A 10,996-nucleotide genomic window follows, 5' to 3' on the forward strand; every position below is an offset into this window, starting at 1 on the left:
CTGCTGGATCTCATCCTTGCACAGCCAAAACAAAAAGGAGGTGCCAGAGCACGAGCTCCCCTCTGAGATATGCAGTGCTGGTCTGTGCAGTGCCATGGGACAGACAGGGACAGTAAAATGTCCTGCTGGCATTTTCAGGACGTGGAACTGTGTGTGGCTGGGATTTCCTACCTGTTTGCAGCATTTCCAGTAGCAGCCAGCTCATACTGGAGTAAATCCAGTCCTCAGGGAAGCAGGGAGCTGCATCAGCTGCTCTGAAAAACCAAAGCAGAGGCTGCAAAGGAAAATGTTCCTGTTTAAAACGCAGGAACAATGTCAACAGCACTAATTCCAGGAGGGGATTTTGCAGTCGAGGCTCCAGAATGTTCATTTTATGGAACTAGTGCTGTGATCTTTGCAGCCATAAAAGAGGTGAAAGGGATAAAAAGGATTTTTAGCCCATGCAGAGCAGTAAAATTGCTGGGTCTCTTTAGGTCTGTACTGATCATTAATATTAATATGTCCTCAACATAAATTTTCTGATGATGCTGAAGTGAATTCCTCCCTTCTGCTAAAATTGAGAAAATCACAGAGGACTCTGAAAGCAAACCTGATCTGAATCATCTCCTGCTCTGCCTTTATGAAATGTTTTTAAGCTTCTTTCAAGGTTCAAAGATGTGCCACTGTGTATTTCTTCCATCTGAATTGCTGAACATAAATAGAGGGATAAATCTCAGAAGAGCTCCTTGCCATAAAGAAACAATTCAGTGTTTGTCAAGCTACCCAGAAGTTTTCCCCTCCTTCCCTGCCACAATTCCTTGGTCCCTTTACCCTTCCTGGCTCAGAAACATCGATTTAGCTCTTCACATGGCTGCCAGGAGAGAGGGAATATTCTGAGGGAAGAGAAATGATTGGAGAAAAAAACAGGGAGAGAAACATCAGGAATTCCGTGCAGGACAAACCCCTCACTCCTCTTTAGGGCCTTCTCTAATTGTGAGAAGCTCTTGCAATGAGAGAGAAAGAGGCACCTCAGGAAGATTAAGGGACTTTAATTAAAGGACTTTCAAATTTACCCTAAAAACCAAAGTAGGTTTGAGAATGTACATTTTAAGATCCCAAGAAGCAGAACTTCATGGAAAAAAAAAATACTCTCTGATTTATGGTCTTCCAGTGTTCCTTGACTTTTTGACCAAAGTTTTTTGTCTTAATTTTGTTCCATAATTTCCAGCTGCATTTGCAAACCCAGTCCCTCGTGTCCTTCCCCATGGGGATGTTCTCTGAGCTCTCCACATTGGAAAATTTGGTCACTGAGCTTCACTCACAGGCTGGGAGTGCTGGTGGAGCTCACCTGAGAGGAAAAGGCTCCAGGGAAACCTCAGAGCTCCTTCCAGGGCCTGAAGGGGCTCCAGGAGAGCTGGAGAGGGACTGGGGACAAGGGATGGGGGGACAGGACACAGGGAATTGCTTCCACTGCCAGAGGACAGGGTTAGGTGGGATATTGGGCAGGAATTCCTCTTGGGGAGGGGCTGGGCTGGAATTCCCAGTGCCAGTCTGGGATTTCTGTGATTCCCAAGACCTGGGAGGGCCATCAAGGGCAAGCATAGCACGAGCAGGTCTTCCCAGCTTGGAGCTGCACCAAACCCCTGCTGTTAACAAAATTCATGAGGTTTTGTCTGGTCCTGAGGTGAAACTTTCACTGTCTTTTTCAAACAGCCCTATTGCAAGGCCCTGTTGCATCAACATCAGGTTTCAAAACAGAGTAAAAACCAGCTTGGCTTCAGATTATTTATTTATTTGGGACTAATGTCTAAAGGAGCAGCAGCATTCCTGACAGCCAGAGGATTCCAAGCATCTGCCCTTAGCTTTCCAGTGACCCTGGGGAAGCAACCCATAATCCACATATTTTAATTGCCACAGGGCTTTGTGGGCCGTGCAGGGGTGGGAGCGCGGGCAAGAATATTTCTGGGTCCGTAATTAATCCTATTTGTTGTACAAGTGTGATTTATGGGACAGCCTGGGTGCTGTGGGAATAAAGGAGCCCTTCCACGGAGATGTGGAGGGCTGTGATTTGAAGGAGGGAGAATCCAGAGCAATTCCTCTGTTTAATAAAGCAGGAGGATTGGAAAGGCTCTCATGAAGTGCAGGAGAGTCCTGCCAAGAATTATCCCTCGGTTTTCTGTGGCCGGAGGATTATTCCAAGAGTGTCCCCAGAGTTTTGTTTTGGCTACAAAAGTTCAGGATTCACCAAGAATTTCAATTCAAGACTGAAGCAGAAGTCTAAGCTTGCTAAACTGAGGGCTTCCAGGTCTTCCAGTGGATGGAGCAGAAGCAGCTCTGCTTTCACCTCTGCTCCTTCCCACAAGGAAGGATTTGTCCCCTTTTCCCAAAGAAGCACCAGGAGGAAGGGAGGAATCGTTCTGCCACCACTTATTTTCCACTTTAGCATAAGCAGATGAAGTATAACCTGGCTATTATTTCATGCACAGCCTCTTTTGGAGCTTAATCATCTTTTAAAACAGTATTAGCTAATTTAGCATTTTTCCTTTGTGAAAAGGGAAATGTCATGGTCCCAGAGGGAAATCCTTTATTATGAGGGACCCTGTGCTCCCCTACATCAGAGCACTGATTGCAGGAAAATGCCTCAGAGGCCATGTGGATGGCACAAGGAGTTTAAAATGAGTTGTCACTTTGTTGAATTAGGAAAACCAGCAAATATTTCATGGAGTTAATTCAGCTTCTTCCACGATGGTTCTTCATTAACAAGGACTCTGTATCCAATTCCAGAACAAATCAGGCCACTAAGATTAGCACACCAGGAGCTTCATTTTGTCATAAATGTGGTGTGACCAGCACAAGTGGCCACCTGACAGTCCTGTCACTGCTTCTCCATCGCTTCCTTTTTGCCACACTGTCCCTGTGCCGAGTCACCCTTGTGGTGACAAGGCCCTGCACGCTCTTGGTCAACAGGTTTCACTTCCAGAAGTGCCTGTAAAAGATTAATTTTGATGTCCAGGCTCAGTGCTTGGCGTGGGGCAGTTGCAGAAAGCAATTCCCCTCCTCTGCTGAGTCAGGGGCACAGCGATTTCCGTGCCTGTGTTGGTTGGAAGAGTAAGACAGCTCCAATTCTCTGTGTTTAAACTGCTGGGTAAAGTGGAAAAAGGAGACATTTGTCACTTGTGCCCTCAGCCAGCATCCTGCCATCCCCACTGATTGCCTCAGAGCTCTGGCTCTGCTCCAGGCACTAATTTGGATGCAAAGCTGTCCTTAACAGAGTTGCATACAAATAGCTGTCATTTGCTAAGACAAGAAATGATTCCATTCCTTCTTCTGTGAAAGCTTAAAAATTGCTCTAGAAATTAGCAGGCCAATCTATAATTACCTCTAATCAGCAGCAGCTCAGCTCTGGTGTTATCTGCAGCTTCTGGCACACAAAACTTCCAAATTCAGTGCAAATGTCTGGGGCTGCCACTGGAGCCTGAGCTGGGAAATGCAAGAGGGGCTGTGCTCAGTGCAGAAAGATTTCAGAAATTGTACTGAGTTAAACTAGAATAATTCCAGATCTTGGAAAATAGGCTGGTGCTGGCCTGGCTTCAGGAGGCAGCTGTTATTTCTGCTTCATACAAATGCTACAAAAACCACCCCCAACCAACCAACCAACCAACCAACCAACCAACCAACCAACCAACCAAAAATTACATGGAAAAAAATCATACAAATGTTCCTTTGAAAACAAAACCCATCATATTGGACACAAACCAAGGAATCTTCCACAGCAGCAAAACTATTGATTATTGCCCAGGGGATGAAGGATGGGCTGGATGCATGGCACAGCCAAATTTACAGAAAACAGCCTGGTTGTGACCCCGTTCTTCCAGCAAAGCACCAGAAATTTACTGAGCAGTGTTGTCAGTAGGCTTAGCAGGACCAGGAGGGAATGGTTACAAATTCTGGATTAACCTGGGCCCTAAAAGTGCCTTTCCAGGCTGGTGTCTGCAGGGCAATCTGAAGCAGCCTTGCTGCTGAACCCCTCTGTTCTGCAGGTAAACAGACTTCATCCTCCAGAGATTTGATCCATCTCATCTGTATTGAAAGAGGAGTAAACAAATGGGTTAGATATAACCTGAGCATGATTCCATAAATCCAGCCATTCTTCTCAAATCCCTGGAGGAATATGGCAGAAGCAGCTGAAATAGTCTGTTGACCCCACTGATTGCATTTCTTAGAGCTACTCCTTGGGAAAACACAATAAAAATTCTTCCTGTGGAGTCTCCCCAGCTCCTGGGTGGCTGTGAGGTAGAGCCAGGGTATTAAATCTGGAGGTTTGGATATCTGGAATGCCTCTGTCAAAGAAACTCCAGGAGAGCTCTGTTGTACCTGCTGGGGTGGCACATGTGGAACCACATCCAGGACCAGGCTGGAAATGTTCCCCATAACTCCTCTGTCACTCTGGAAAACCTGCTGGTCACACCATGGTCCCAAAGATAAATCCTTTATTGTCAGGGACCCTGTGCTCCCCTACATCAGAGCACTGATGGCAGGAAAATGCCTCAGAGGCCATGTGGATGGCACAAGAAGTTTAAAATGAGTTGTCACTTTGTTGAATTAGGAAAACCAGCAAATATTTCATGGAGTAAATGCTCCTGTTCTCATCTTCAGGAGCAGAGCAGTGGCATCCAGCCAGGAATTCAGTGGTGCTCACTTTTCAGTGTCTGCAAAGGCTTTTCCTGTCCAGAGGCAGCCATAAAGTGACACTGAGTCATCAGCCACCAAAAATTCACAGGCTTCCTTCAAGAGGAGGAAGCAGGAGGAGAAATGCAGGGATCAGAGCAGCTTAGCCCACTTGAGATGTTTAGATGTCACCCAGCTGCCTGCTGGAGCAACAGGGTGAAAATGCAGAGTCAGAAGTCGGGAGAGGAGCTGCAGAGGGCTGGTGGAAACACCAGGGAGTCCCAGCTCTTTTCTGATCAGCATTTCTCAAGCTGTTTATCCAGATACTGCTGAGATTCCAGCAGGATGGCAGTAATTCTTCCCAGGGTGACTCTGTTTACAGAGCTGTCCTGCAGCACCTCAGGAGGAGCGATTTCCCTCTGGTTACCTCTGCTGCCAGGACAGCTTTTCTCCACTGTGAGAAGCCAGGCAAGGCCACTGCCCCATCAATCCTCCCTGAGTGATGGCTGGGGGAGGATGAGCACGAATCTCTGCACACAGAGGGGTTCTCTGGAGCTGCTGCCCCGGACAGAGTGTGTCCCACTCCGGTTTTGTGCACAGCAGCCTCTCTCAGAACATGACTCACAACCATCATCTGAGGATGTTCAGGCAGAACAAATAGCATGTGACCCGAGGCCAATCACAGCTGGGAATTTGGATTAAAAATAAAAGAGGAATGAGAACATTTGTCACAGAATACTCTGTCCTTCAAGGAGAAGGAAATTTTCTAGCGGGGAATAAAACCAGCATTTATTTTTATTAAAAGTGCTTCTGTTTCACTCCATTTTTTCTGACCCTAAGAGCAATTCTCCCCCATGGGCTTGGCTTAGTGGAACAGCACACTGTATGTTCTTTCTCAGGCTGGGAAGAGGGAATGTCGTGCCTGTGAGAAGCTGCCTGCACCTTGCACTTCTGAGCAGAGTGAAAAAGGGATTGGATGGAGATCCTTTAGACAGGTGGGACAGAGATCCTGCTGCCAAACAGGGCCAGAACAAGGAGGAAAGCTTTCACTTTTGTTGTCTGGAATAAAAATTAGGGGAGTGTCCAGGCAGGGTTTGGTAAGGGGATTATCTCCCTGGGGCTCATTGTCAGCCAGGCAGGAACAAGGGGCTCCTGTGTGGATACAGGGTCCAGGCAGGGCTCTGCTCTGAGTGCTCACCTTGTTTGCCACAGAAATAAAATCAGGGGGTGTGTGCCTTGTAGGCAACAGGAGTGTGACAACCTATTGGAAACAACCACCAGACTGAACGTTTTATTTTTTATTTTTTTTTTGAGTTTTAGGGTTTTGTTTGATTTTTTTTTTGTTGATTTGCTTTTTTTTTTGGTTTTTTTTTTTTTGTTTTGTTTTGTTTTGTTTTGTTTTGTTTTGATAGAGTCCATTTTCTGCACTGCCTCTCTCAGGGCAGGAGCGTGAGCAAGCAGGGAGCTGCTGGAGGAAGAGCCTGTGCTGGGGTTAATCAGTCAGCCAGTGCCAGGGCTGGGCTGTGGTTACACATTCACCCAGCCTGGCTTCCCCAGGCACAGCAATGCCAGCGCAGCCTGCGAGTCACAAAGTTCCCTGGCTGATAATTTCGTCATTCCTTTATCAGCTGGCAGGATTGGAGAGCTGCTATCAATCTGCCAGTGGCACTCTGCTCACAGATTGTCACTCCACTATTTTGTCTATATGCCTGATCCTACACAATCCAGCCAAGGAATTTTGCTCACTCAGCTCCAGCACTTCAGCTCTGTAAACACAAGCTCCCAGAGAAGAAATCCAAGAGCATGTTGTGGCAGGGAAAAATATGCTTTAAATACATTCAGTGAGAATGACTTAAACACTTCATCCATCAAGTGACAAACAAAAAGCGAGATGTTATTTATAATCCCTTTTTGTGCTGGCTGTAGCAAGAGGTTAGTGGATGGAAGGAAGCTAAAATCGTATTTTATTTTCCCACCTGCTTGCCTCTGCTGTGGCCAGTGGTGAGTGAGGCTCAGTGCATTCCAGAGCAGAGCCCAGGCAGTGTGGGAGCAGGACTGAAACCTCTTTCTATTTTCTGGGAGCAACTGCAAAACCTGAGGGGGAGGCCTGGAGGCTCCCTTCAGCTATAGGTTATTGCACACATTTTTCAGGCAGCTGATAACAGGGAAAAGAACTGTGCTGAAAAATAGATAAACTCTGATTTCCTTGGTTTACTTCAGGAACAGATTTCCAGGAGCACTGACTCAGAAGAGTGATTTCCTTCTTATAGTTCTATTTTCTTTCTGTTGAGGTCCATTCTTAAATCAAAGGAAATCTGTGGTGATTATTAGGCTGAAGCCTAATACACCAGTGTGCATTTTTATTTTCTGTTACTTGAAGAGAGAAATTATGTGAGAAACTCAGTAAACTGCAGGATTTGAAGCAAGGCTGAATTTAACATGGTGCCCACTGTTACTCCAGGTACAACGAAGAACCAGGTTGTTCTCAGGAAGAACCAAGTTGTTCTCAGGAAGAACCAAGTTGTTCTCAGGAAGAACCAAGTTGTTCTCAGCTCTGAAGGACAGGAGTGCAAGGAAGCATTAGAGGACACTTGGGATATCAGGGATAGATTTAAGAGAAGCAGGGTGGGGGGCTGGTGAAGGACCTGAATGCCACATTTAGAGAAGAGAATTAGAAGAAAAGTGTTAGAAGGGGATCAGAGATCTAACCCATTCTCCTGTTCCAAGGCAGGAGCTGAGAGTCTTGAGCTGTTCCTGGTAGGCTGAAAGGGAAACACAGAAGCTGGGGTAGAGAATCTGAACGAGTGGCTGCTGGAGAAGAGTGTTCTGTGGACTTTCCTCTTTTTTAGGAGGTTAATTTGAGGGCAGAGGCACAAAGCTTTGGACAAAGGCAGGTGTAGCCTGTCCTGCTGCACCATCTCCCGCTTTTTACAAGCAGATCTGTGACTGCACCTTCCCACACACTTACACAGAAATTCAGTCTATTTGCTGGCTCAGAGGTGGGCTTTCCTTGGCAGCTCTGGGGCTGAAAATGTTGGTACCAGGGAGATTGAAAAAACCCCCAAGGCATTTCAGCTAAATTAAGGGCACACCTGGATTAAACCCCTTGGCTTGCGGCTCCTGCTACCAAGGGGCAGTGGGGAGGACATTTATCCAGTTCCTGGCTCTTTCAGGGCTTTAACCTTTGCTGGTGAGACCAATACGGACATAAATATGTAGAATAAACATTTCTCTCTTTGAAAGTGAGAAAACTCCAGCTCATTTCCAGGGGCCAGCAGAGCAGCACTGGCTGCAGGGGCAGCAGCAGCTGACTTCTGTTGCTCTTGTTCCACCTGTTCATGGCTTTCTGTATTTCCTGCTAAAGGAGAAATTTCTCACCTGTGAATATTCTGCCACAATTGAATGAAAATTCTGCCTTGTAGACCATTCCCCCTCTGCTCTTGGATGCACCCAGGGAGGATTTCCAGCTCAGCCACCCATGATTTGCAAACGCTGCTGTTCCTTCCAGCCCTGATTGCATGGTATCCCCATGGCAGATGCAATTGCCTAAGAGAAACAAACATTAAGAAAGCATTTAATGTATTGTTGCTGGTCCTCTGATAATAAGTGCAAGAGCTGGAAACAAAGAGGGGAACTGTCACCTGGAACAGGCAGTCCCAAGCACCCAACATTTTGGGAGAGGGCCCAGTAACGTGCACAGTGCAATCAGAAATGGGCCCCAAGGGAAGGCTGGGCCAGGCTTTTGGGAAGACACATTTGAATTGTTTTTCTTGGGGATTATGATAAATATTGCCATCAGATCACACCTGCATCACAAACTCACTCTGATCCTCTCCTATGGGATGGGTCCATACTGAGAGCTCGAAATTCAGACTTGCAGCTCTTGCAGTTACTTTGTTTTCTGAAAATTCTGGGAGCCCTTTTGCCATCTTCTTGTGAATAAAGAGCGAGGGGGTGGCAAAGATCCCCCTCCAAGGATCTCCTGCTGGGTGGGACTGAGCAGATCTCAGCACTTCCAGCAAGGCTTTGTCCAGCTCACAGGAAAAGTGACAAATGTCTGCAGTGGCACAAAGTCCTCGCAGCAGTCAGCCACCCTGGAGACTTGGAAACAGCCTTGGCAACCCCATCCCAGTATGGGGAGAAGCAAGGACAACCACATCAAGTGGAGTTTTTGTATAACAGAGTAAAATTCTAGATGTTTTTTCAGCCAGACCCAAAATTTCTTCTGCCTCAGGTTTGTTTTTTTGTCCAATACAAGGTTATTTTATGAGTCTCGTGGATGTGAAGGTGAGAAGGAAAAGAAAGATAAGAATGAATTAATGAGATAAGAATGAATTAATGACATGAGCTTTGCAGGTTTCCATGCATAAATTATGTTATTTAGTTACAGTAGCAAATCTCTTTAAAATGTCATACATTAAATGAGAGAAAGAAGCTTCTGTACACGACTGGAAAGAAGATTTGGGGTGGCACACGATTGTGGAGACTGGGATTTGTCTCGTTTTTATTCAGCCATCTAAAACTTCCATCCAGAGCCTGCAGAAGGAGCAGCACCTCCAGAGAACAAGGCAAACCCCAGCCTGAAACATCAATCCCTGCAGGAGATTAATGCCAGGCTGAGCTCCCCCCATCCTAGAATGAGTTTAACTGGATGCTTGGCTTTTGGACAGACTCAAATTAAGGATTAGGAAATCAAGCCATGACATAAATGCATGTTTTTGCTTTGTAAATAGTCAGAGTTAGAGGAGAGGATCTAGAGGGAACCTAGAAATTCGTTTGGAACCAGATGATGGCAGGAAAAAAAAATAAATCTGAATCTTTTTGGTGTAACTTAAACATCTTTTTTTTTTTTCTTACATAAATGAAGCCCTGCTAATTAGCCAGGACACCTTTCCAGTGTCTTGTGCCATCCTTTTTCTGCAGTGTTTCGATCGTTGGTGTCCATTAACTCCTGAAATATCAGAGGGAATGTTAAGGAAAAAAAAAAAAATTACTTCTCTAAAAGGAAAAGAATGTTATGAAAACAAACTGTGGCTTTTTAGGACTTTTTGCAATTTCCTGAGGCTTTTTCTTGAACTGGAGAACATCAAGTCCTCCCAGTCCAGCAATTCGTGGGAACAGTGCAGAGAGGCTGGGTCAGTCCATGAGAGGAAGATTTGGACCATCACTGCCTTCCAAAATGCCTCTGGAAGGAGCTGCTGCCTCCAAAGCACAGCCTGGATTTTGGGAAGGCCCTGGCAGCCAGGGATTGGAAATGCCACCAGGAAAAGCCGTCCTGGGTGTGGTTTATTGCAGGGCTGGGAGGGTGGCTCCCCTCACCAGGGCAAGAAATCCGTGTCCTACGTGAGAGATGAGGGGCTTTGCTTTGGGAGAATCCCCAGTTCTCCTTCTCAGGCACCTGTGGGCTGCCAGAGCCTCAAACTCCCAGCACAAACCAGAGCTGGGGAGTGCTGCTGAGGGCCAGTTGGCAGCCAAGCAGAAGTTCTGGCCACCAAGCAGAAGTTCTGGCCACCAAGCAGAAGTTCTGGCCACTAAACCACCACCCCTCTTTGGCCACAGCAGCTCTGGGATCTGCTCTCTGCACATCCTCCTGTCCCACTGCCTTTAATCCCTGGCATAAAGAAATAAATAAAAAATGGCACGGGGGAGTTTTGCCTTCTACAGGTAAAACTTCACATTTTTGGTTGCTGAGCCTTGCTGTGGATTCCAGGGATTTATCCCAACAGCTCAGGATTAAAAACTTGGCTCCACAGCGCTCGAGTCTCTGATGGGATTTAGAATTTCAAGGTGCACTGTGTATTTTGTTGCCCCAGACATTAAGCAAAGGGCACCCAGAAAACCCCTTGTGCACCCCAGCTGGGTTGGTCTCTCAGTTTGGCAGCAAACTATTCCAAAAAAACTATTCCAAAATAATTTTAATTCCGTTTTTGCACCTGCAATAGTTTCAGCTTTCAACCAACTTTCAATTTTGTGTAAGAATGTTACATTGCACAGAACATGGTCTGCTTCCCCTACACACTCACAAGGTCAATTATTCTGTCAAGAAAGGAAATTAAATTAAATTAACATGGCAGGATTTAATCCTTGACCAAAAAAATACTTGTTATGTTGCTATTGGCTGGATGTCCTAAGATGGACAATTAAACAAATCAGTGATTAATTAGCTATTTGAGGCTGGAATAACCTGTAATTGTCTTGGTCCTTTCTTCAGAAAGGAAAAAAAGGAGAAGAAATTTTTTCCTTCCTGGGTCCTCTGAGGCCTCACTTTTCCGTGATCCATGAGCTCTTAAAGATAATCATTTAATGGTTCAGATTGTTTTAGCTATTTCCTTAAATACTCCAGGGTAAA

The sequence above is a fragment of the Cyanistes caeruleus genome, chromosome 11 (genome assembly GCF_971803275.1).
Source record: "Cyanistes caeruleus chromosome 11, bCyaCae1.hap1.1, whole genome shotgun sequence".
NCBI lineage: Eukaryota > Metazoa > Chordata > Aves > Passeriformes > Paridae > Cyanistes > Cyanistes caeruleus.